The following is a 26879-nucleotide window of genomic DNA, read 5'->3' as shown; positions in this document are numbered from 1 at the left end:
TATTATTATTACATTTATACGTTTATTTTTATTATTACTTAGATCCATGTCAATTGAGCTTGAACAGTTATATTCATGTTTTAAGCAGAAGCTCGTGCTATTCTTTAATAATTTTGATTGATGTAATTATTCAGCATTAGTTTATTTTTCAAGTTAGGTAATTTATCAATTCAATCTCGATTCTAAATCTCTTTTTCAGCCTTTATCCACACCTTTAACCCAAGAGCCATTACAACCCTTTAAAAACCTTTTGATTTATGTATCATATCATTTTATAGTGGTGGAGATTTGATTTTCATGCAAGCCTATGGTAATGACTTTTCATATTTTACTTTTGTTTGCTTATTTTTTAACCTTAAACACCTTGAGTGATTTGAGTGAATCTTTAGTGAAGATGTCAATTCTTGTCAGTTTTGAATTAAAGTTAATTACTTAGATAAGGGGAAATACCTATGTTTTCATGCTTTAAAAATGTGTGACTTGGATTGTTTGAATCTTTAATGATCTTTTAGTTGAATTATCAATGTATGATTATTTGTGAATTATGACAAAACATTATTGATGAGAATTATGAATTGAGAAAGTTTAACCTTTAATTGTAAGTTGAGGATTTTGCTTAAGGGCAAGCAAATGCTTCATTGTGGGGATATTTGATAAGCAATAAAAGTAACATATTTTAATCTCATTCTTGATGCATTTTTGGATGATTTATTATTTAATTTAGTAAATTTGATGCTCCTAATCCTTTAATTTCATATTTCTATACTTAGGAGAGCATAGGAGAGCAAAAGGAGCGAAAAATAGGCCAAAATCAAACAAAATGAGCTATTTTCAGGAACTACACGACCTAGGCATTCCCACACGGGCTGAGCACACGTTCGTGTGAGCCACATGGGCTGGCCACATGCCCATGTGCCAGCCCGTGTCGATATCGCTCCTTCTTTCCCAAACACGTAAAAAATCCAATTTTTAGGGTTTCTGAGCATTCTAAAGTCTATAAATACACACTAGAAAAGGATCTAAGAGATCACGTAGAGAAGAACAAAGAAATTACTCGAAGAACGCCGTCAGAATCAACTCAGAAGTAGGATCTCTTTCAAGATTGAAGATCTCCAGTCAACTTCTCTAGAAGTTTTTGGGTTTCTCTATGTTTTGTTATTTTCCTAATTTTGAGATGTTTTCCTACCAAAGTATGAAGTAAATTCCCTAGATACCTAGGGAAGATGAAACTTATGATGAATCTTGTTATTTAATTTTCTGAATTACATGATAAATACTTGATTTCTTGATCTCAATTATGTGTACTTACTCCATGTTTTAATGTTTTCAGGATATTAATTTATGATTGATGTTCTTAATTCAGTGGAGCAAAAGTCCCTGTTTAAGAGTAAATCTGGCATAATTGAGTGGAGTTGCATGCAATCCTAGAAATAGAACGATATAAATCTATCAGTTTAGAGTCAAATCTAATAGAGGAATTCATAGATCGAGTTAATGTGACAATAAGGGTTTTACTTAGAAAGAGATTTCAATCAATCAACCTAGAGTCAATTATTTTTACTCTCGAAAGAGATATTAATATAATTTAGGGATTTTTACGGATCAAAGCAAGTGAATAAATAGTTTAATTTAGATTAAGAATAATAAGTGAAGTCTAGGTGGATTCTTTCATAGGTATTGTCTCTCTCATTGGTTTATTCGATTATTTTCTTACTTTATTCTCTGTCGAGTTCTTAATAATTAGTTTAGATAATTTTAGATTTAAAATTAACTTCTTTAATTTACCGGCTAGATAATAGAAAGATACTAAGTACTAGTACTTTTTAGTCTTCGTGGATACGATATTTCCGACTCACTATAGCTGTACTATTATTCAATAGGTGCACTTGCCTTTGTCGTGATTTTAGTTAGTTAAGTGAATCATCATCACAAATTGAAGTGATTGATTAAAAACTAAAAATAACTAAATTGATTATCTAATGAACTTGAGAAAGAACAAATTAGGAACATAATTGAGTAAACAACCAAGAAGCGAAACAATATCCGGGAAAGAATCCACTTAGACTTCATCTGTCATTACCAATTTATATTATGAAATTTCTTGACTTAGTACCGTGATCGGTAGAAACCTCTAAATTATGCTAATATCTCTCTTCAAGACTAAGAGCAACTGACTCCAGGTTGATTAATTGAAATTTCTTTCTAATTAAAATCTATAACAGCTGGTTTTCAATAAAATCGGAACAGTGGTTTCAAGACGACAAATCCGAAGTCATTAAATTTATTTTTTTTTCTAAAGCATGATAGTATTATCGTATAAAAATTTTGTTAAGAAATTTTACTGTTTACATGCTGAATTTGATAAAAAAGACTAAATCGCGTAAAGTGCAAAAGTTGTGTTCTATTAGCTAAATGTGTCTAATAGCTATAGAATTTTAAATTGGAGGTCCTTATATAGTAATTAGACCATTAAATGTGATAGTGGATGGACATGGCTTGGCATTAATGTAATTTTTAAAGTTAATTAAGGTTAATTTTGTAAATAAGTAATAAATGATAAAATAAATAAAACCAAATTTTATATCATCTTTATCCATCTTTTTTTTCAGCCAAATATTGAAGGAAGAAAGCCATTTCAGCTCTTATGAGCTTACCGATACTCAGTTATGAGCTTACCGTTATTCAGCTCGAAGGAGCTTACCGTTATTCAGCTCGAAGGAACTTACCGTTATTCAGCTTGGAGGAGCTTATCGCTTACAGCTCGTATGAGCATACATGTACATGAATTGACGGATTACAGTTCAGTATACCTCGTGTGGACTACTCGTGTATCCAACGATATTCTAAATGGTTCAATGAGCACTGTTCCGTACAAGATTACATGAGTTCAATATGAACTACTACAGATATTTACATGAGATATATGAAAATGATTTGTTCATGATATATAGATACTTGGTGTGGAAATTATATGTACATGGATGTTTGATTATTGTTGAGCTCATACGTGTTTCTTGATATTTATATGAATTACATGACTAACATGGTTGATAAGGATATGTGTTTAGGCTTTTGGCCAAATTGAGTTTGGATATGCTTTGTGTGCTTACCTAAATTGTGACTAAATGGTAAGTTAAATTCTATGTTATACGAACTTACTAAGCTTAAATGCTTACTCTGTGTTATTTTCTGTGTTTTTAGTGATTCGGAAGCTCATTTGGGTTGGAGCTTGTTGAAGCTATATCACACTATCCATCGGCTCTTTTACTACTTTCAGTTATTTAATTTCGGTTATAGTGGCATGTATAGGTTATTTTGGCTAATGTTGACATATAAGTGTTTTGTTGAGATTAGTCACTTATTTGGCTTGTGTTTGGTATATTTTGATGTGTATATATATATGTGGCCTTATCATGTTTGATGTGTGCTTGATATGGTAGAATGATGGAAAGTAAAATGTGGTTTGAATATGTATGTAAGATATGTTATATACCTTGGTATAATTTAGTGCTTTGTTATGGAAAACTTATAGGTATTGTAATACCCTGAAAATTTTTACAGTAAAATATTATCCGTGATATAGTAAAATAAGGAAACAAAATGATAAAAAGGGAAATTTTGAGTTATGTCAATATTGGGAAGTATATTATGATATATTAATTCAAGAAAGGACTAAATTGCAAAGATGAGAAAAGTCTTATTGCACAAGAGTAAATACTCAATTTAAGGGGTTGAAGTGTAAATATAAAAAAAAATTGAAGGACTAATGGTGCAAATATTTTAAGGGTGGAATGATCTAGAAACCAAGAAAAATTGATGAATTAGGACCAAATTGAATAGGTGAAAAATTATGAGGGACTAAATCAAAATTTTACCAAATTAAGTGATCACTCAAGGATGGAATTCTAAAAGATCATGAAGGGCAAAATGGTCAATTAGTAAGAGAGAGAATTCTAGAATGTAATGATTATGTTGATGATATTTTAAATTAATTAATTAGATAAATATTATTTTATTAATATTTTTATGAGATATTTATTATTATATTATTATTTATTTAGTATAAAAGGAAGGAAAGATGAAGAATTATCATCATCTTTCCTTTCCCATGCAAACCAACGTAAGAGAATAAGAAGAAAAGAAGTTTTCTTTCTTTACAATTTAGTCCTTCCACCAAAAATTCATTATTTTCACCTAAAAATTGAAAGAATTTTCATAGCCATCAAGAGAGAAAGATAGCAAGGAGATGATGGGGAGCAAGAATATCAAGTTGGATTCAAGAAATAGAAGCTGGAGGAGAGAGAAAAATCAAGTTAAAGATTAAAGTTAATAAGAAAAGGTAAGAACATCAAGATTTCAATATATTTTTAAGTTTAATATTATTGAAAAAGCATGGAACTGTTGTTGATTTAGAGTTTTCTTATATATGGTCTTATGTTCTTGTCATGTTAGTGAAGAGAAAATAAGAGAAAGTGAAGAGAAATAGTGTAGAAAAAGAAAATAAGGGTGTTATAAACATGGTAATTAATATCTTGCACTAAAACAGTTCTGGACAGCAGCAGTAGTCTAACTTTGAAAAATCACCAAAACTTTTAGAAATATAATTATAGGATGAATGAAATATTAAATTAAATCTTATTGAGTCTAGTTTCTTATAGAGGAAATTTTGTAAGAAATGGAATTTTAAATCATGAGATATAATAAATTTTGTGAGACAAGGTCAGAATAATTTTGGGTTCCCCTGTTCTGACTTTGAAAAATCATAAAAAATTAAATAAAAATAATTATAGGTTTAAATTTATATTTTTAGAATCCTGAATTAGTATATTTTCAATAGAAATAAACGGGAACATCATTAGAATTTTATATGAGGATATAATTAATTTTTAGTGAAGAAGGGTCAGAACTGTCAGACAACAGAACAGGGGTAACTTTAAAGAATAAACTGTACTTATTGGCTAAACAAAAAATTCTGAAACTTTTATAGTAAGAAGATATATGAGTCTATTTTTAGGGAAAATTAGAGTATCTTAATTTGAAGTTATATAGCTCTAGATATAAATAATTTAGCGACTATGACACAGATGGACAGCTTGAATATTTATAAAAGTAAATAATAAAGATTATAGATAATGTTACTTACAAGTGTGTTATATACATTAAGGATGTGGAATGGAGATGAGGACGAGGAAAATATATATGAATATTCAACTAGCACGGCTAATTTGAATGTTTTAGGCTTAAGGACTAAATTGAATAAAAGTAAAACTTCAGGGGGCAATTTTGTAAAAATGTTAAAATGAACAAATTGAAGAGAATGAATTGTTTTATTATCTAAATGTAAAAATGTCAAAATGAACAAATTGAAGAGAATGAATTGTTTTATTATCTAAATTAATAAATTAAATGAAATTGTCAATTTAAGATCAGGTGAAAATTTGGAAAATGGTAAATTACCAAAATGCCCCCGAATCTTGATATTTCTGCAATTTCGCCAAGTAAGTTCGTGTAACTTGAATTATATTCTTAAATGCTTGAAATATATGTTATTGATGTGAATATGATTTGAATGTTCATTGTATGAAAATTAATGAAACATTGATATATTTGATAAAATGGGAAGAAATCCCAGTTGAATGAAAGGAAAATTCGATGGATCTCTGAAAAAGAATTGACGGTAAAAAAAATCTAGCCCGGAAGGGTGATTCTATCCTGATATAGCCCTCCCGAAGAATACGTGTAAAATGGATTTAGCCTGGACGGGTAATTCGAATTAGGGTCTGAATTTAGCCTGGACTAGTAATTCAGATCCAAGCTCATTAGAGCAATTGTCGTTGCAGGGGATTTAGCCTGGACTGGTAATCCCGACAATACTCTATGAGTTTATATTACAGAGGATTTAGCCTGGACTGGTAATCCCACTGTAAGGATGAGGTTCGCGGGAGTGTGCTCTCTAATATGAAATGTGTAAGACCATGGTTGAAAGATACCATGGCAACCTGATATGAAATGTGTAAGACCATGGTTGAAAGATACCATGGCAACGTGATATGGAATGAATAAAACCATGGTTGAAAGATACCATGGCAACATGATATGAAATGAATAAGACCATGGTTGAAAGATACTATGGCAACATGACAGAAAATGAGTAAGACCATAGTTGAAAGACACTATGGCATCATGTCAAAGATAAATAAGACCATGGATGGGAGACGCTATGACATCTATTGAGCAATTGACTTTCAGGTAATATGTATCAGATAACGAATGGTTATATGAAATGGTTATGTGAAATGTTTACAAGAACTGGTTATATGGAAATATATGTACAAGATAGTTGTATGAAATAGTTATGAAAATAGATAAACGTAATAAGTATAAGTACATGGAATATAATTTATGTTAAGTCTGATATAAACTATTACCAGAATAAATATACATAAAATATATGGAAATGATGGAGCATGAAATATTGATATAACGAAATGAATGATATATGTTTATGAAGAAACGGTAAGAGCATGATATGTTTCATGACATGTACATATATGATTATCTTTAATATGTTGATACAAGGAAATTATGTAAGTTGAGACTATTATTAAACTCAAGTGCGATATGTCGAGAAAATAGGTATATCAATGTTGAATTTATATGAAATATGTGCAAGTATACTAGCAATGTTGTTGTTTGACGCTTAGACAAGTGCCAAGCTATTGATTAAATGGTAACATGTTTAATTATAAGGAGCATTGAAATGGTAAGTACTTAGATGAAAATATAATTTAAGATTTTGTAAATTTTTTTTTATGATCCCGATTTAATTCCGGTTGGTTTCTAATGTGTGTTATGGGTTTCGAGGGCCCAATAGAGAGGCGTTATGATTATTTTCAAAATATGAATAATAAATGACTCAGAATTGTCTGAAAATGTTTAGTAAACTCCGGAATGCCTTGTACCCTATTCCGGCAATGGATACGGGTAGGGGGTGTTACAGGTATAGTGATGTTAGTTAGAATGGTATATTTGGGACCATTTGGAAATATTGGTATGTTTTGGTAAGTAAGTTAAGTGACATGAAATGATGCAAAATGATTTACCTTGTGAATTTGTATTTTGGGTACCAAATGGGTGAACTTGATAAGTGACCTACATGACAGGTTTTGGTACAATTATGCATATATGTATTTGGTCATTTAGGTACTGGTTGCGTGTAATGATAGTACATGTTTAAAGCTTGTTTATGCTTGTTTTGGATGCTTGATTATAGTTAACATATATGTGCATTTTTGGGAGTAGGTTGATGTCATTTTTGGGTGAGAAATTTTACATGGAAAATGGCTTATTTTTGTCCACATGGGTAGAGACACGGGTCTATGTCTCAGCCATGTGTGACACACGGCTAGGTAACAAGACCATGTATCCCTGTATCTTTTAAAGAGTGTAAGTCAATATGCTCACAAGGCCTGGAACACGGGTGTGTAGCTTGGACATGTGACCCAAGTCAGTGAGTTACACGGGCTGCGACACAGCCATGTGTCCCTATTTCGAATGCCCACACGGCCTGAGACATGAGCTTGTCTCTTGGCCATGTGAGTCACACGACCATGTGACCCCTGCAGTTTTGAAAATTTTATAAGTTTCTGAAAAATTCTTTGAATTTCTGATTTAGTCTTTATTTGTTTCTAAGAAGTATTTTGGGTCTCGAGGGCTCAAATTACAGATAACATGCATAATTATGATTGGTTTCTAACATGAATGCTATATGTTATGAAATGTTTGAATTTTTTGTCTGTATAAATTGTAAACTTTGATAATACTCTGTAACCCTGTTCCAGCGACGAATTCGGGTTAGAGGTGTTAAAAAATCCCTATTGTCGTATTAACTCGATCTGTGGATCATACTATTAGATTTTACTCTAATCTGGTAGATTTATGTCGTCCTATTTCTAGGATTGCATGCAACTCTACTCAATTACGCTAGATCTACTCTTAAAAATTGTCTACTCCTCCTCTGATTTAAGCACATCAAATATAGATTAATAGTCTAGAAGTATTAAACCAAGAATTAAGCACATATAATTGAAAAAAAGATCCAAATATTTATTGCGTAAAAATAGAAATAAAATAATAGAATCTATCCTAGGGTTCATCTCCTCAGGTATTTAGAAAATTTGTTTATGCTTGCAAATAAAAACATCTAAAAGACAATATAACCACAAGAAACAAATAAACTTCAAAGAAACCAAAAAGAGATCTTCAATCTTGATGGAAACCTATTTTAGAATTCGCTTTAATCATGTTTTTTGAGTTGTTTTCTTGAGTATTTTATGACGGCTCTCTCCTATCTTCTTATTTTTATCATATATAAAAAAATACGTTTTCCCGCAGGTTTGGAGTGCGATTCACTATTTCCATACGGTTTGGCACATGACCGTCTAGCAACCCATATGGCTCACATGACAGATTGTCCAGCACATATGGAATGGCCCAACCTATGTGGCTCCTTAAACTTGCTCCAATTTTTGCTCGTTTTTCGCTCATTTTGCTCCTAACTGCTCTCCTAAGATAAAAAAAACATGAATTTAAAGAATTGAGAGCATAAAATTCACCATTTTAAATTGAATAATCATTCAAAAATGCATTAAGAATGAGATTAAAACATGTTACTTTTAGTACATATCATCAAACATGTTCTTCACACTCAGGGGTTAGATCTTGGCAGGGCTCTCTACACCTTCACATATGAGGTGGCAGTCAATATTTTAGACAAAATTGAGAGGATATGAATGATCCCAATATTTGTATTTACTATCAAGCTTGATAAATAGCTATTCTCCGAGAACACATTTGGGATGCATTGTATTGTCGCAAATTTTGCAATGATAAACCAAAGCTTCGGGTCTCTTTCTTTTTCGCATATATTGTACCAACGATGAAGTGGATAGTCATTGATATCTCTATAAACACGCCTCATAGGATGTTCGTCACAGTTATGCCAAGTAGTTGTTAGCAATGTAACACGCCTCACATCTAAAGTAAAGTTGCAATCTTTGCATATGTATGAATCTTCTCGGTCGCCATGTGTACCACAAGCACTACAATTGCTCACATTTTCTACATCAAAGAAGAGGAAATGTTGTTCCTTTTCTTGATATGTAAAACTATGAGGAAGTGAAACACATAGAAAGCGGAGGACTAAGAGGATGTAATGTTACTTTATTCTTCGTAAGAGAAACCATTACAGTCTTGGAGGTACTGATAGCATTTAAAAATAACATATGTGAGAAGCATAAATTGAAATAGGAAGAGCCATACCCTAGTCTTCCTTGGCAGTTCAATACAAGCTTTGTGGAGAAAGAAATCACAACATAAATAATAGTAAAATGAAGAAATATGAGCAACATACACCCGTTATAATGCTTATTATCATTGATCTTGTCGTTGAATTTCAAGATGTGCTGATCATAACTAAAATGTGTTATCTCTGCAACTACAACATTCTCCCCAAATTTGGTTTCTCGAAGAACATGAATGATTAAATTCTCAGATTAATTAATTTCCTCGAATTCATTTAAATTCTAAAGCTCAATTATATCATACCAAAATTTGTTCCCCTCATTAGTGGCACAGTTGACATGGATAATGAAATCACAATTTGGTCGAGAACAACAATAACTTTCATGCTCCATATTTACCTTCTTATAATAGATTCTGCAGTCCCAAGTTCTAGAATCATGGCAACCAATGAAAAGAAAAAAGTCGTAAGAAAGGGGATGACGATGCAAGTTAAGTCTACTGAATCGAGGAAATGAAATGCAATCCTTCTGAACTTGAATGTTGAATATAGAACAAATATATGAAACATTGTCACCCTGGGTGCCATATGCATCACAAGTGAATGAATTTGGCCTCGATAAGAAAGTAAATAGGTGTTCATGATATTTTTTATCTTCAATAATAGTTGGTGCCCGAGCACCTTTGCCATGAAAGTTAAGACTGAAAAATCAAACAACACTAAAATAATCTTGAGTGCTCGATTTGGAAAAGGTTGCAAAGACAATGATTCAACTCAAACTCAAGCACAAGTTGGTGTTTTCGGTGACAAGGGTGGCTGATTTCAAGGGGTAATTCAACACATTTTTTATGGAAAAAAATTCACAATAGAAACAACCATATGAATCGTCTACCAATTTGGTTGAAAAACTAGAGCAATTACTTCATTGGAGTGGATAATTATTGTTTCCAATGAGAAGCAATGGATGTAAATAGACAAGATGGAAGATCTTTATGAAGTTTCCATGAGTATCATGTTGAAGCAAACTATATTTGAGGTGAAAGGTAATTTTACAAGAAGAACAAACATAAATAATCTATTATTCAATGTAGGTAGAGTTGTCAATAGAATGGGTCGGGTGGGGTTGGGTCAAGTCCTAACAAAATTTTAGGCTAAATTGACTAGCCCGGTTCGACGCTGCTCAAAAAATAGGCCTAAATTTATTGTCCAATCTCAATCCAGATAAAAATGCTAAAACTCGGGCTCGACCTGACCGTATTAATTTTTTTTAATTTTTATTTTTTATATAAAAAATTTATAATACACCAAATATACTAAAAATATGAAAAAAAAATGTTTCCCAACAAATTGAAAATAAATTAAAAAAAGTTTTTAAACTTAAATAACACCAAAATAAGTACAACTTAACAAGAAAAACCTCTAAAATAGTAGCAAAATTAACACTAAAACAAGTATTATTAGGGGTGTTCATAGTTCGGTTAAAACCGAATTAATCGATTGAACCGATCTAATTCGGTTAATCGGTTGGTGGCCGAATTTAGTTCGGTCGGAGGTCAATTAATGATTTTTTTAAAATTTTGGTTCAGTTAATTCGGTTCGAATTGGGTAATTATTAGAATTAATTGAAATAAATAATATATTATATAAAATATATTTTTATATTAACAATGTATTTTTTGAAGTATTATTTTTTATATTAATAAAAATAAATAATATATTTTTTAAACTATTAAAAGAATGAACATTATTTTTTATATGTTTTATACTTATTTCAACCAAAAGACAAAAACATATAAATTTTGGTTAATTCGGTCAGAAATATTTTGATTCGGTTGATGTATTTTGAAAAAAATTCGGTTCAGTTAGCAGTTAAAGATTTTTATATTTTGAGTAATTCGGTTCAATTAAAAATCATTTAAGTATCAAATTGGGAAAAAGTGTCCAATTTAAATATCAAATGTAATTTTTTTAAAGAAAAGAATAGTTGGAAAGAGAGAGTGTGGAAGAAAAAAGAAAAAAGAGCAATACAAATATAAATATTAATAAAGAAATGAAGAGAATAAAGAGAGATGCCTTTTACTTTGTCGGTTTTTTCTTTTATAATGATACATATTTTTTGTTCTTATTGTATGTTTTTAGCATTTTAATCATGTTTAAAATATAAGTTTATAATAAAAAAAATCGATACTTTAATAATTATATATAATAGTTTTTAAAATAATCATATATTCATGTAATGTCCATTGTATTAGTACGTCATAATTATATTTAATTTCAAATTTTATTATTCCTTTTCCATAAATCTTTGTACATTTAGAATTTAGTTTGAATTTTTTTAAAATTTTGTTTTTTTTTTCAACTTATTATTTTCTTCTTCTAGTATATTTATCCTAATTTTCTTTTGCTGCCATTGGAAATGCTAATTTGGATTAAATAAATATGTTGCTTGCCCTTCAAATTTCTTAGTATTTCAAGAATTTACACCATCTTTTTCTATTATCATTTTACATTACTCTCTAGCATTATACGGTGGATTGCGTGAGAAAGAGTATTAGATATCTTCCATGCATACTGCAAAACTATAATGACTAATTGCAACCCATTAATTATATACATAATGTAGAAAGATAGAGCTTGCAAAGCCAATGCTAAGACAACAAAATAAACATAAGACACACCAGATGTGGATGAACCTTGATTTGCACTTAACAAACCAATATATTCTATTTCTTCCAGAATTTATTTGCAAAGATAAATCAAATACTTTAGGTCTCTTCTTTATTGACTTATGTCACAATAATATTGAAGTAGATAATCATTGTATTCTCTCCTTAAACAAGATCTAAAAGATGTTTTTCAAACTTATGTTGAACAGTTTCTGGCAAATGTAACGCACCTTTAAGTAGCAATCCTTGCATACTTTGTTTTTAAATATGTTTCTACCATTTAACTTGAGATGATGTAAAATGTGTATTTAAGAGATTGTAATAGATGCATATAGAGATAATATAATTTTTTAATCTTGAATTTTTATAACTAATGATAGTAACCGAATAACATATCACTTGACAAGTGTAAGCATTTTCAATAAGCAACGAAATTGCAACCATGCTCTTCACGCTAAGACTTAGTTCTTGGTTGGGCTTTCTAAATTACTTCTCACATAAGGGTTGACAGTCAATCCTTTGGAGTAAAGCGAGCAAATACGAATGATCCCTATATTTGTATTTACTACCAAGTTTGATAAATAGATTTTCTCTGGAAGCCCATTTGGGATGCATTGCATTTTCGCAAACTTCACAATGATATAACCAAACCAAAAAAGAGAATGAATATAGAGGAAAACAGAGAAATAAAATATTCCAATAAAAAATCATTCATATTTTTCTGAAAGAAAGAAAAGAATAGTTTCAAAAAAGAGAGTATATAGAAAAAAAAATAAGTGAAATAAAAATTGAAGAGAATAAAGAGATCATCAATTTCTCTTTAGCCTTACTTTGTCAGTTTTTTTTTTTACATAAAAGATAAATTGGAGTACTGATCTTTCTTAAATCTCAGTAATGAATGCGATGATCTGCAGACAGAACCAACCTGCATACCCAGAAAAACTTCATAGTTTTAACTGCTTTTTCCCAGACTAAAAGAAAAAACAAAAGCAAACAAACAGTTTTTCATATGCCCATACTAGCAGAGTTAATAGAACACAGTTGGAACGAAGAAAATATACATATGAAGTGCTTTCACATTCCAACATGCTTCTTCAAAACTAGCTTTGTAAATGTCAAGTAGCTTTCTTATAATACTAAAGAATTGAAATATATATATGCGGATTGTGTTACAAAAATTAAAGCTGCCCTTAGTTCTGAAAAACATTCGATTTACCTGAAAAACAAAATAAAGAAAATGCTTTCTAATTTTTTATATTTTCTTCAAAACAAGATTTTCATTTGTTATTTTCCATTACCAAAGGCAACCCAAAATATTTGATGAATCAGCAGCATTCAAGCAAATGCAGGCACAAGTGATTGACGATAATGGTAGCCCATATCAGAATTTCAGAAAAGACATGGTTCATCACAGAATATACAGGAGTAGAACAAAAACTGCTCTAACATGATCAAGTATTTATAATCATACCAACTGCAAGGAGTAACAGCAGATGGTTATAAAAATGAATAATTCCGTGAACATACTGTTGTTCCAATAGGGTCGGAAGCGTGTAAATTATTGTACTAAAAAATCACACAAAGTTCAATTCCCAGGGAAGAGAGGTGGATCACATGGATCTCTTAAATACCAAGTCTTTCCTTAGACAGAATATCCCTTCTATAGTAATTTAATAGCACAATTAAATACTACTATTATACCCTCAAATATTGAAAGAAAAATAGGACAAGAAAGAACACAAGAGATTTAACGAGGTTCGGTAAATTATACCTACGTCCTCGGGCACTAACACCAGATGATAACTTTACTATCTCCAAAGTATTACAAACAAATAGAATTCCTTAAGAATTCTCAAATGGGAGAAGAGAGAAAACGAAGAGAGAAAACGAAGAGAGAAAGATTGGTTGGGATGAATTGAAATGAGAAATGAGAAGGCCTATTTATAGTTGAGGTTTAAGGACCAAACAATAAATAGCCCATTATCTCAAGGACCAAAAAAAAATTATCCCATGCCACTTTTTCAAAGTCAACTTTAGGGTGCTAAACTTGCACCACTTTGTATTGTTTGCCATTAATGTTGTCTCCCATTAATGTTAACAATCTCCACCTTGAAGATTTGATTAGGATAATCACATCTTCACACACTTCCTTCAACTCCCCAAATTCGATAAAGCTATCTTTTGTAGTGCCTACAAATGCACTCTCGAGCGCCATACACCTGAAGGTGCTCAAATTCTCAGGATGTTAATCAAGTTCAAACAATGATTAAACTTGATTGTTGTTACCACCTTGGTCATCATATCTGCGGGATTATCTGCTGTCGGAATCTTCTGAAGTAGAATTTTTCCTTTTTCAAAGACTTCCCGCACAAAGTGATATCTTACGTCGATATGCTTGGTTCTTGAATGATAGACTTGATTTTTCGCTAAATGAATAGCGCTCTGACTGTCACAATATAAACTTATGTGACTTTGAACAACTCCTAAGTCTTTCAACAATCCATTAAGCCAAATAGCCTCCTTAACAGCTTCTGTAACTGCCATATATTCTGCCTCTGTAGTAGACACAGCTACTGTAGACTGTAAGGTAGACTTCCAACTCACTGGGGCTTTCGCAAGAGTAAACAGATACCCCGTAGTTGAACGACGTTTATCTAAATCACCAGCAAAGTCGGAATCAACATATCCAACTACAAACTGACCAAGTGCTTCATCCTGTTCAAAAATTAAACCAACATCTACGATTTTTCAAAGATACCGTAGAATCCATTTCACATCTTGCCAATGTCCTTTTCCAGGATCATGCATATACCTGCTCACAACTACAACAGCTTGTGAAATGTCAGGCCTCGTACACACCATCGCATACATCAAACTCCCAACTGCATTAGCATATGGGACTTTCGCCATATATTCTCTTTCTTCTTCAGTTTTCGGAGATAATTGAGCACTAAGTTTCAAATGAGAAGCAAGTGGGGTACTTACATGTTTTGTGTTTTCATTTACACCAAAACATTGTAATACCTTTTTCAGATATTGCTTCTGATTTAAACAGAGCTTGCCTCTCGGTCTATCTCTACTTATCTCCATGCCGAGAATCTTCTTGGCCTCACCTAGATCTTTCATCTCGAACTCTTGATTCAACTGAGCCTTCAGCTTATCTATCTCATTTTGGCTCTTCGAAGCGATTAACATATCATCAACATACAAGAGTAGATAAATGAAAGATCCGTCATGCAGCTTCTGCAAATATACACAATTGTCATATTTGCTTCTTGTGTACTTCTGCCTTCTCATAAAGCTATCAAATCGCTTGTACCACTGCCTCGGGGATTGCTTCAATCCATATAGCGATTTGTTCAGCTTACAAACCCAATTTCTACCACCAGCATCTGTGTATCCTTCGGGCTGAGTCATATAGATCTCCTCTTCTAACTCACCATGCAAGAAAGCTGTATTAACATCAAGTTGAGCTAGCTCCAAATTCAACTGTGCTACCAAGGCCAACAAAATTCTAATGGAGGAATGCTTCACAACAGGGGAAAATACATCATTGTAGTCAATTCCCTCCTTCTGAGCGTAGCCTTTAGCTACCAATCTTGCCTTGTAGCGAATATCCTTCTTGCTAGGAGATCCATCTTTCTTTGCGAATACCCACTTGCATCCGATTGCCCTTTTACCTTTCGGTAATTGCGCCAACTCCCAAGTATTGTTCTTCCGGAGAGACTGCATTTCTTCATCCATGGCGCTTTTCCATTTATCACTTTCTAAGCTTTGCATTGCTTCTTGATAAGTGATAGGAATATCATCAACAACGGGAAGGGCGTAGGCCACCATATCAGTAAATCGAGCAGGTTTACGAATTTCTCTCCGTGGCCTTGCAACTGCAACTGGTTCTGGTGTACTTAGTGGTTCTTGGGTCAGAACCTCTTCAACCTCTAATTCTTCCATTGTGGCTGGAGAATTAGACTTATTAACTGGGCAAATCCCCATCTGCTCAAACTCCACCTGTTTTGGAGTACACTCCACCTGCTGTGGAGTATTGCTCGTCTAAATATCTTTATCTGCTACCTTTTTCAATGTGGCAGATTCATCAAAGGTAACATCTCTGCTACAGATCATTTTTTTGTGCTTAAGCACCAAAGACGAAATCCCTTCACTCCAGAAGTGATTCCCATAAAGAGAGCTTTCTTTGCCCTCGGATCTAACTTTGACTCCTTCACATGGTAATATGCAGTGGTTCCAAACACATGTAAGGAATCATAATCTGTAGCCGGTTTTCCAGACCATACCTCCATAGGAGTTTTTCTTTCTAATGCAGATGATGGCAAACGATTAACAAGATGGCCAGCGTATGTCACAGCCTCAGCCCAAAATTGCTTGCCCAACCCAGCATTGGACAACATATATCGAACTTTCTCCAGCAATGTTCGATTCATACGCTCTGCCACTCCATTCTGTTGTGGTGTATCCTTAACTGTGAAGTGTCAAACAATACCATACTCTTGGCACACATCGAAGAACGGATCACTTTTATATTCCCCTCCATTGTCCGTCCTAAGCCGCTTGATTTTCTTGCCAGTCTAGTTTTCGATCATAGTTTTCCATTTAAGAAAAACTCCAAGCACTTCATCTTTAGTTTTCATGGTATACACCCAAACTCTTCTGGAAAAGTCATCAACAAAAGTAACAAAGTAGTGTTTTCCTCCCAACGAAGGTGTTTTGGAAGGCCCCCACACATCTGAGTGAATATATTCCAAAATACATTTTGTCTTATGGATAGCAGTGCCGAATTTCACTCTCTTTTGCTTTCCCAGAACACAGTGCTCACAAAATTTTAATTTGCAAGCCTTTGCACCTTTCAACAATCCTTGCTTTGCCAGAATTTGCAAGGATTTTTCGTTGGCATGTCCCAACTTCATATGCCACAACTGCATTGAGTCCAAGTCTTTGTTACCGGAAGCTGCAGCGACTGCTCCAATAACTGTACTACCTTGGTAGTAATACAAGTTATTTTTCCTGATGCCCTTCAATATCACAAGTGCGCCAAATGTCACTTTCAAAACCCCATCTCTCATAGTAACAACTGAACCATTGGATTCCAAGGCTCCCAATGAGATGAGATTTTTCTTCAAACTGGGCACGTACTGAACATCAGTCAGAACTCTGGTTGATCCATCTTTATTCTTTAATTGGATTGAACCTATCCCAACAGTTTTACAGGCATTGTCATTGCCCATATAAACAACTCCTCCATTTAGTTCTACTAAATCAGAGAACCACTCCCGGTTAGGGGACATATGATAGGTACAACCCGAATCCAATATCCACTCATCTGAATGGAACGACGATGATGATGCAACCAGTGATAGTTCAGAGTCACTAGTATCATGCTTAGCAACACAAGCATCTACAGCAGCTTTTCCCTTATTCTTCAGCTTTGGACAATTTTTCTTCCAGTGGCCTTTCTCATGACAAAAAGCACATTCATCTTTCCCGAGTCTGGACTTTGACTTTGATCTCCCCTTTTGAGTTTTCTTCCGAGTGTATGAACGACCTCGGACTACTAAAGCTTCTGTATCTCTGATTGAGTTTTTCTGTTTGTCCTTCTTTCTCTGTTCATAACTGTATAAGGCCGCACAGACTTCGCTCAGAGATATATCACTCCTGCCATGAAGTAGAGTAGTTTCTAGGAACTCAAACTCCTCAGGAAGTGACCCCAACAGCATCAAAGCCAAATCTTCATCTTTGAATGTCTCATCCATATTCAGCAAATCAGTGACTAACTGATTAAATTTGGTGATGTGATCATTCATTGTGGTACTTGGGACGTATGTGAAGCGAAACAGTCTTTTCTTCAAGTGGAGCTTATTTTGACTGTTTTTCTTCAAAAAATTTTCTTCAAGTGCCACCCACAACTTATTTGCAGAAGTCTCCTTTGAAAAAGCATACCTCTGCTCTCGAGAAAGGCATGATCGAATTGTGCCACATGCCAACCGATTGATCGCCTTCCAATCTTTCTCCTGTACATCATCTGGTTTCTCTTCATCAATGGCAATGTCTAGACCCTGCTGAAAAAGGGCATCTAGAACCTCACTTTGCCACATACCAAAATGGCCCGTGCCATCAAAGATCTCCACGGCCAATCTTGCATTTGCAATTGTCGGTCTTGTCCACATGGACGATGTTGAAGCTCCTACACCGACCGTTTTCTCCATAATCTTTCAATATACCTAAGAAAATCTTTTCTGATGTGTAAGATCAGTTCAAACTGCAACCACAGAGCATACTACGATTAACCTTCGGCTCTGATACCACTTGTTGTTCCAATAGGGTCGGAAGCGTGTAAATTATTGTACTAAAAAATCACACAAAGTTCAATTCCCAGGGAAGAGAGGTGGATCACATGGATCTCTTAAATACCAAGTCTTTCCTTAGACAGAATATCCCTTCTATAGTAATTTAATAGCACAATTAAATACTACTATTATACCCTCAAATATTGAAAGAAAAATAGGACAAGAAAGAACACAAGAGATTTAACGAGGTTCGGTAAATTATACCTACGTCCTCGGGCACTAACACCAGATGATAACTTTACTATCTCCAAAGTATTATAAACAAATAGAATTCCTTAAGAATTCTCAAATGGGAGAAGAGAGAAAACTAAGAGAGAAAGATTGGTTGGGATGAATTGAAATGAGAAATGAGAAGGCCTATTTATAGTTGAGGTTTAAGGACCAAACAATAAATAGCCCATTATCTCAAGGACCAAAAAAAATTATCCCATGCCACTTTTTCAAAGTCAACTTTAGGGTGCTAAACTTGCACCACTTTGTATTGTTTGCCATTAATGTTATCTCCCATTAATGTTAACACATACCGCAATGTAATAGCTAGATCCAGACGCAACATATATTTGCTTTCATATCAATTTTGATAACATTAGCCTCCTGCTTTATGCACCAAACTTTCACCTGCTTCATTACCAGAAAAAACATCCATGACATGATATAGTCAACAATGAAGTTTTCATAAACTCATTTGAACTCATATATTGCATTGCTATTGCATTATTAATATTTAAAATATATAACTTATTAATCGTATTTAACCAGGTAAATCATGCGTTTTAAATAAGTTGAACATATTTACACAGATAACTTCTGTATCGATGCACAAGACTTACTAGTTAAATGCGTTAACCATGCAATCCTGTGTAACTCACGTAATAAATGTGACATGTTCATGTCAAGAACCTAAAAATCATTTACGCGTTGACCTATTTATCTGATATACAAGATTAAGACTCACCAACACAAATTGCAAATCTTCTGTGTACATAATGCATGGTTATCTCTTCATCGTTTAAGCAAAGAAAGAACACTTGGTTAAGATATCGAATATGTCACTGTTCCTTGCAATTATGGTTCTATCCAAGAGAAATCAACACTCCATGCTCGTTTTTCATGCTCTTCATATTCCATTAGACTATGCCAAAGAAATTAAAAAAAAAATTAAAATATAAAACAAAAATTACAATTGGATCAACACACAAATTTGGCGTCTAAATGAAATATATGACCAAGGTGGTCGTGATTCACAGAGCTCTGTGCAACAACAGAAAAGTACAAACCTCAACTAGTTTAGATGAGGTTTAATCAAGCCAAGTGGAAGCATTAATGTTAATGGACAGAATGTTTAGGCCGCTTTTTTCTTTTAACTAACCAAAACAAAATAGTGGTTTAATGTGCATGAGAACCAACCTCATTCAGTTCAATAACCTTTTGCTTCTGTAAGCAATTCAAGAAATCCAGAAGTATTTGCATATTTGATGAACCAACATTCAAACAAATACAGGCACAACCATGTCAGAATTTCAGAACAGACATGGTTCATCACAGAACATACAGGAATAGAACAAAAACTGCTCTAACATGATCAAGTATTTATAATTATACCAACTGCAAGGAGTAACAGGACATGGTTATAAAAATGAAAAATTTCGTGAGCATACCGCAATGTAATAGCTAGATCCAGACGCAACATATATTTGCTTTCATATCAATATTAATAACACTGGCCTCCTTTGTGCACCAAACTTTCACCTGCTTCATTACCAGAAAATAAATCCATGACATGATATAGTCAACAATAATGGCATAATCAACACCGACGGTATTTTATACTTTTACCTGTGCTTATAAATGCCGGTAAAAGTGAGTGTTGTAGTGCATGTCATCTGTATCTTCTTCTAGAAGAAGAAAAGAAGATAAAAGAAGAAGGAGAAGAAGGAGAAGAAGGCGAAGAAGACTATTTGGGTGTCAAGTAAAGCTTGGATGTGGAGAAAAGAGTAGAGAAGAAGGCAAAAAGGTTATTTAATCTTAGAAATTGATTTTTTGCTGGATGGGAATGACAAGTTGTGGTTAAAGTATACTATTTAAAGATTCGTGAGAATTACATTGTTTTATGCTTGTTTCAACTTTAAATAAGCATCAAAAAACGTAATTCCCACAATCTTTAAATAAGTATAGTTAAACTACACTTCGCAATTCTTGTTCTGCAAAAAATCAATTTCTAAAATTTAAATAACCTTTTCGCCTTCTTGTTTATTCTTTTCTCCACATCTAAGCTTTACTCAACATCGGAATAGCCTTTTCACCCTCTCCTTCAAGCCTTCTTCTTTACTCTTTTCTTCTCGATGGTGGTCATAAGCTTGTCTTCAATTTCTATCATAGACCTGATTTTACAATTAGGGTTTTAGAATTTAAATAACTTTATATATATAAATGAATGAAAATAATAATTAATCTATCTACAATGATTCCACGAAGGGTTCTTTTAATTATTTAATTATTATTTTATTATACCTTAAAAATCCAACAACAATTATACTAGCAATCTCACATTTAAAGTATTATTTTGTTGATTTTTTCAGACAACCTTGAAAAAATTACAAAACCAGCAGCACTTGTTTCATTTAAGTATATATATATATTTTTAACCTGAAAATTTTTATCAAGATTTGGTTTACCTCAACTCTTCGTCAATTCACTCTAGTCGTCAGCCCAAACCATAAACCTTCCATCCAAATACAGCAACGAATCTCTGCATGCATGCACCCACCATTTTCTTTCAATAAAATAAAAATATATTTTCTAATTAATTTTTCGATTCAATATTTTAAACTTAGGTATGAAAAAAAAATTCCTTCGGACCTATAAAACTGATGCCAAGGTGTATTCACAACTCGATGATCACCCAAAATCTAAAAAGCACAAAATGCACCACATAACATACCATGTGTATGTATATGTGTAATGTATGTTTATGTATATATATATATGTCCTTTAAACATTAAAAAAAAAACTAGGCTCAAAAAAATGTTAAATGATTTTGATAATTTGGAGGGAAACAAGAATTTATGTTGGCTTGTTTCTTTAATAGAAAATTTCTAAAACAAATTATGGTTGTTTCTTTAATAGAAAATCAACTGTTGAGAATTTAACTCGTCCAAGTAAGAAAGCAAATGACATGATCATGAAACCATGGTCAATATGATGAAGGACGCCAAGAATCCTAGAGATATCTAATTTGATTACAAATAATACATACAGTAAAAAATGCATGCAAAACTCATCAATAGAAAACCCATTCGATATCCAGTCAACCAAAATGCATATACATATAAAGGGGGGCAATGCTGTAAAAGAATAAAAAAAAGAAAACCTTTTGAATCTGCTCAGTGGTGATGTTCATCAACTGTGGAGGCTGCTGCATATTTTCCTCTTCACAAAAGGAAAGAAACCCAAACCCTAAATTTTCTTTGAAACGGAAATAAAGATTGAAGAAGGGGACAAAGTGGGGTGTTTTGCTTCACACTGAAACGTGTATTTTTGGCTTTCACTCTCTCTTTTATATATTGGCTTTGCCTCTGCTCAACATAATTTCAACCCCCAACAAAAATATATACACTACTAAAACGACAACGTTAAGTATCGTTAAGTGATCAAAAGTGGTGCCGTTTTAAGTTTCTTACATGAAAACAGTGGTCTAAATTTTGAAGGAGAAGAAGAAAACATAAAGACGAAGAAGAAAAGAGGAAGGTGAAAGATGAGGTACGTATTGAGGGTGAGATTGGGTTGATTCTTGATGGGGGCTGCAACGGCGTCATCTCTGGGTATCTACATCCTCTACAAGAATTACATGGCTGCCCATGAATCCATCACCCAACAGGTACTCTCCCATTTTTTTCTTTCATAGCATATAGGGTGCCTTTCGCTTTCTTGTGAAATTTATGAATTAATTTTAGGCTTACAGATTTAGCTCATTTGCAAAAGTTGTTGGAGGTATCAGGTATGGCAAAGATTGGGTATTTATTTGATAGTCTTTCATCCATGTGGTTGATGCTGCTGCTGCTGACTTTTTCCCCCTATGCATTTGCAAGTTGAAGGAGGCATTGCCTTGCACATATAGCTGTTTGGAGGACTGTAGATGGTTATATGAACAGTAAAAGAATATGTTGGTTTGGTTCTTTGTTCTGGTCCGGGAGATAAAGTGTTACAGATCTCTTGTAGATTAGATTTCATGGGCTAAATTAACCCAATCATAGGTGGCTTGCGTTAAGAGTAGAATCTTGTGTTGTTTGGTAGGGGAAGAGAAAATGGCATCTTGGATGAAAAGGCTCGATTTTGATACGTAACTAGTAAAACTCACACTGCTTGCTTAGTATACCTGAATAAGTACAGTACTACAGTTGACTTCAGTCAATGATATGAAGCTTTGATGCTAGTATACGTAGCATATTACCCATAAATATGTATAGAGAGTAATGTAAGAATTTAGAACTATATTTATATTGGGCCGTAGGTGATCGTATGGAAGAACTAATAGGCTTCCACATGTTGACTCTGATCCTCGATTCGACTGGTAAGAGAAGGCCTCATCGTTACAATTGCAGATTCATTAGCGTCGGCTCTTATAGCAGCCTTTCCAGCTTCCAGGAACCTCTTGACTGCATCCTCTACGTATCGGTTGGCTTCACCTACTCGCATGCTTTTCCCAGTATAAGGGTAAGTATTGAGGACGTAATCACCATTGAGCTGTGATGCAAGCTGAACCAGCTCAACTTGGAATTCTGAGAGGCTAGTATCTTCTTTTGGCCCCCATGGCCTCAATGAAGTCGTCACCTCTGGAAGAGTTTCTGCATCCAAATTCCTAGATATATTATAAACCGTTTCGGCCAAAATACAAGCATTTCAACTCTATATCTGACAATTATGAGACACGAAATGCTTTTGATATTTGAAATCAAAACCACCTTTACTTCTTCAGGGGACCGAGTGGGTGAAAGCTACGATTTTAGTGAGGAAAAGGATAACAATCCCGAGCAATGCCGAGAGCGAGCACAGATAAAAGCATTGCATAAAGAAAATGAAATTTGAGCATACCAGGACAGTCAGTTCGTGGAGTAGTACGTAGCTTAAAATAATTTTCAAATGTAGCAGCCCAGGCATCCCTCTTTGTCAGGAAATTTGAATTCAGGTTGAAGAGCTTCTTCACAGTTGCAGGGATGGAAGAATGCTCAAATTGGGAAGACGGTGTTGGCCCAGTTGGCTCGTGGATCACTGTACCAACACCAAGGGAGAGTTAAAGATATGAAATATCCCACCATTAGAAGCAAAGCGATACTATCCTCTCCATTATCACGTAAAGGACAAGACGTCAAACCAACACAATTACCGATTAACCTCAAACGAAACCTTATAAGCAACCATTTCCGTCAAACCTTCCTCTAAATGACATTCAATTACTTTCATCTTTGATTTCCTAAAGTGTCTTAATCAACAATTAACTTGCACATGTAAAGACAACAAAAATCAACACCATCACAAATAAAAAAGGAAATTTTTTGTAACAAATTATAAAAATTATTAGCCCATCAAATTCAATCTCATTGAAATAATTTTTAAAGAGGAACCCATCAAAAATATCTAAGCTAATTTGTCTTTTAGAAAAAGAAAGCAGAAAAAAAAATCTTACCAGTTGCCTTATCGATCCAGGGAGAGACCAAGAGAGTGGGGACCCTAACACCAAGCCTATTGAACTTGAAATAAAACGGGTCGGGTCCAACTATTCCTTCCGGGTTAGGAACACCCGAGACAGGTGTCGGCACGTGATCATAAAACCCTCCGTGCTCATCGTACGTGATCAGAAGCGCCATCTCTTTCCACTGCGGGCTACTTCTCAGTATCTCGTACACCTCCTTCACGAACCTCTGCCCACGCGCCACTCATGCGACGGGTGGTCGTCGTTCGCCGGAAACTCCTTCACGTCGAAGTAACGCTGCTCCACCACCACGTAGTTCGGCAGCTTCCCAAGCCGCGCGTGGAGCCGGAACTTCAAAGCGTAGTTGTGGAATTTGGTCAAGAACTTTAATTTCCTTAGACTTTTGAAGAAAAGGGTGGTCGGGATGTTTTGGTAATAAATGCCGAAGCTGAGGCCATTTTCGTCGAACGAATCGAAAATGTCTTTTGGGGGAATCCATAGATGAGGTCTTTCCTAAAATTACTCGTCGCCCCAAACGACGTTGCTGAATGAACGTAAAACCTGTTCGGTAGAGTCGAAGCCGGAACCGAAGCGAACCACCGGTCGAAAACGCCGAACTCGTTCGCTAACTTCGTGTAAACCGGTAACCGACTCGGTTTAAATCTGCTCATCACGGTTCTTCCCATTCCTTCACCCATGCTCTCCGCTTGTTGGGCGAAGCCGTTCATTGGAGCCGAGTCAGCAGAGCTGTTGTTCGACCCAAATATCTGTTCTCTGATCGCTTGAAAAAAGTGGCTTGGGTCAGAATCGACGAAGAGAGCATCGTCGGAGACAGAGATAAAGGGGGAGTTGGGGTCGGTGACGTTGACTGGGTTTGACTCTGTGCCGGATAGACCGTCTATGTCGGGTCTGGTCGATTTGAGCCAACCCAAAAGATGGTCAAAAGAACGGTTTTCCATCACAAGGACGACTAAAGTTTTAATGGGCCCTTTGATTTTGTGTTTCTTTCGGAAATTATAGTTAGAAGTAAGAGAGTGAGATGAAACGAAAAGGCAAAAGAAGAGAACAAGGGTGAAGGGTACTCGCCTGCCGGAACTCATATTCCGTTGACCGGTAAAACTAGAAATAGGGTTTCGATTGTCGGCAAGTTATTTGGAGAGAAGATTGTGTTAAGAAGGGAGAAAAAAATGGTCAGCCTATAACTGGGTTGGACATGGAGAGAGGGATTAATGAGCGTAAGTTGGGCAGATAAAAGTTTTACATATGCAGAGATGTGCTTGACCTTTACTTGTATGGTGCAAGGTAAATCTCTCATACTCTAAAAGTCATGATCTACTTACCTTGTCCTGGGTTCGTCCTAGCATTTGTTTGAAATATCTCTATTTGTAAATATTTAATGAGCAAATGCACAATATTTTATAATTTTTGATGATTTTTTATTGTTTATTCTGTAATCCCTCGAACGATATTTCATGAGCATGTTGTGTATAGAACAGAAGTAAGCTTATTTTGTATTGCAGAAGCAGTTTATGTACATTCCCTGTTTGATTGTTAAGACCATAAGGCCATCAACAGGAAACATCCAAATATTGAGAAGAAAACCTACTAGGATGCAAAATGAGATGAAGCAACCAGCTCCACTGCTTGTATTGTATTGTATTGAAGCAAACGGGAAGTGCAACAAGATGTCCAATGATAGAACAAGTATATCCTGGAAAGTTGATATCCATAAAAGTCAATAGCATCAGCGGAAATGAGTTGTTATTGACAACGTATATAACTTCCGTATATAATCTTTATTCATGTTCTAGTCTATCATTAATTCAATATAGTTTGATGTGTTGGTCACTTCAAGTTCTTCTCTGCAAGTAGCGAACATAAAAGAAAACAATTTCTCGTTTAACAAAATTACTTAATGCAGGTGAAGAAGGCATAAAGTTCCATTAGTATGTTCTGCACTGCAGCTAAATCTTACTGGCATCCACAAGCATAGATGGACAGTATTGAAGAGAGGATAATGACAATTAGAGCACAAATGGATATGGTGAATGCCGTAGGATATAGGTATTTATTGGATTTGGTCGATATGGGTCTGGTTAATTCGGGTTTTAAAATTTTCAAGTCCTTTGGGGTTCTAGTGATTCAGGTTCACTAATTGAGTTTTTAGATGGTTTTTTTTCTTTTGGATTGGGTCATTTTTGTTCCTCCTTTGTGTTTGAAAGTCGAGTTTGGATTATTTTTGGTTATTTCTTCAAGTCAATCCTGGTTTAGGTCGTTCGAAATTCATGTTTCGGTGTAGGTTAGATAGGTTTGAGGTTGTTAATTTTTTTATGGTCAAATGAAGTTAGTAGAATTCGAATTTGGATTAATCAAATTGGGTTTTTTAGTTCAAATTAGAATTACCAGATCAGTTATGAGAACTAATGTTAAAAAGAAGTCCTAAGAAGTGCCATTAAAGTTGCTGACCTCTAACCTGAAGGTTTCTCTCCTCTCAAAACAGAGTAGACCAAAATAGTTTTGTCCATTTCTGTAAGAAACATTAGCGATAGAATTGTAATGTGGAATATAATAGCTTTATATTTTGCACCCATTTTATGGGTCAACCAAACCATTGAAGCAACGCAAACAGTTTTACTGTCATTTGCATTGCATTCAAGACATTGATGGCTATAGTAACCTCAGCTCCCATGCCTCATATACAACCAACTCAAGGAAAGGAGACAAAACTCTAAACAATGATGGAAGATGTACGTTTTAAACACATGTAAATTCAGTTTCAAACAAACTTTCTACGTTATTCCAAGGCTGCTTTTCTCCTATATTTAAGACCTTTTTGCATATACCCAAGCTTCAAAGAAAAAAT

The 26879-nt window shown here is 34.2% G+C and overlaps 1 pseudogene; it reads right to left on the bottom strand.

The window, feature by feature from the left end:
- Positions 1 to 22671: 22671 nt before the first annotated feature.
- Positions 22672 to 25342, bottom strand: LOC107950360 (non-specific phospholipase C1-like; annotated as a pseudogene).
- Positions 25343 to 26879: the final 1537 nt, after the last annotated feature.

The sequence above is a fragment of the Gossypium hirsutum genome, chromosome A03 (genome assembly GCF_007990345.1).
Source record: "Gossypium hirsutum isolate 1008001.06 chromosome A03, Gossypium_hirsutum_v2.1, whole genome shotgun sequence".
Lineage (NCBI taxonomy): Eukaryota > Viridiplantae > Streptophyta > Magnoliopsida > Malvales > Malvaceae > Gossypium > Gossypium hirsutum.
This window is presented reverse-complemented; position numbering and strand designations above follow the sequence as displayed.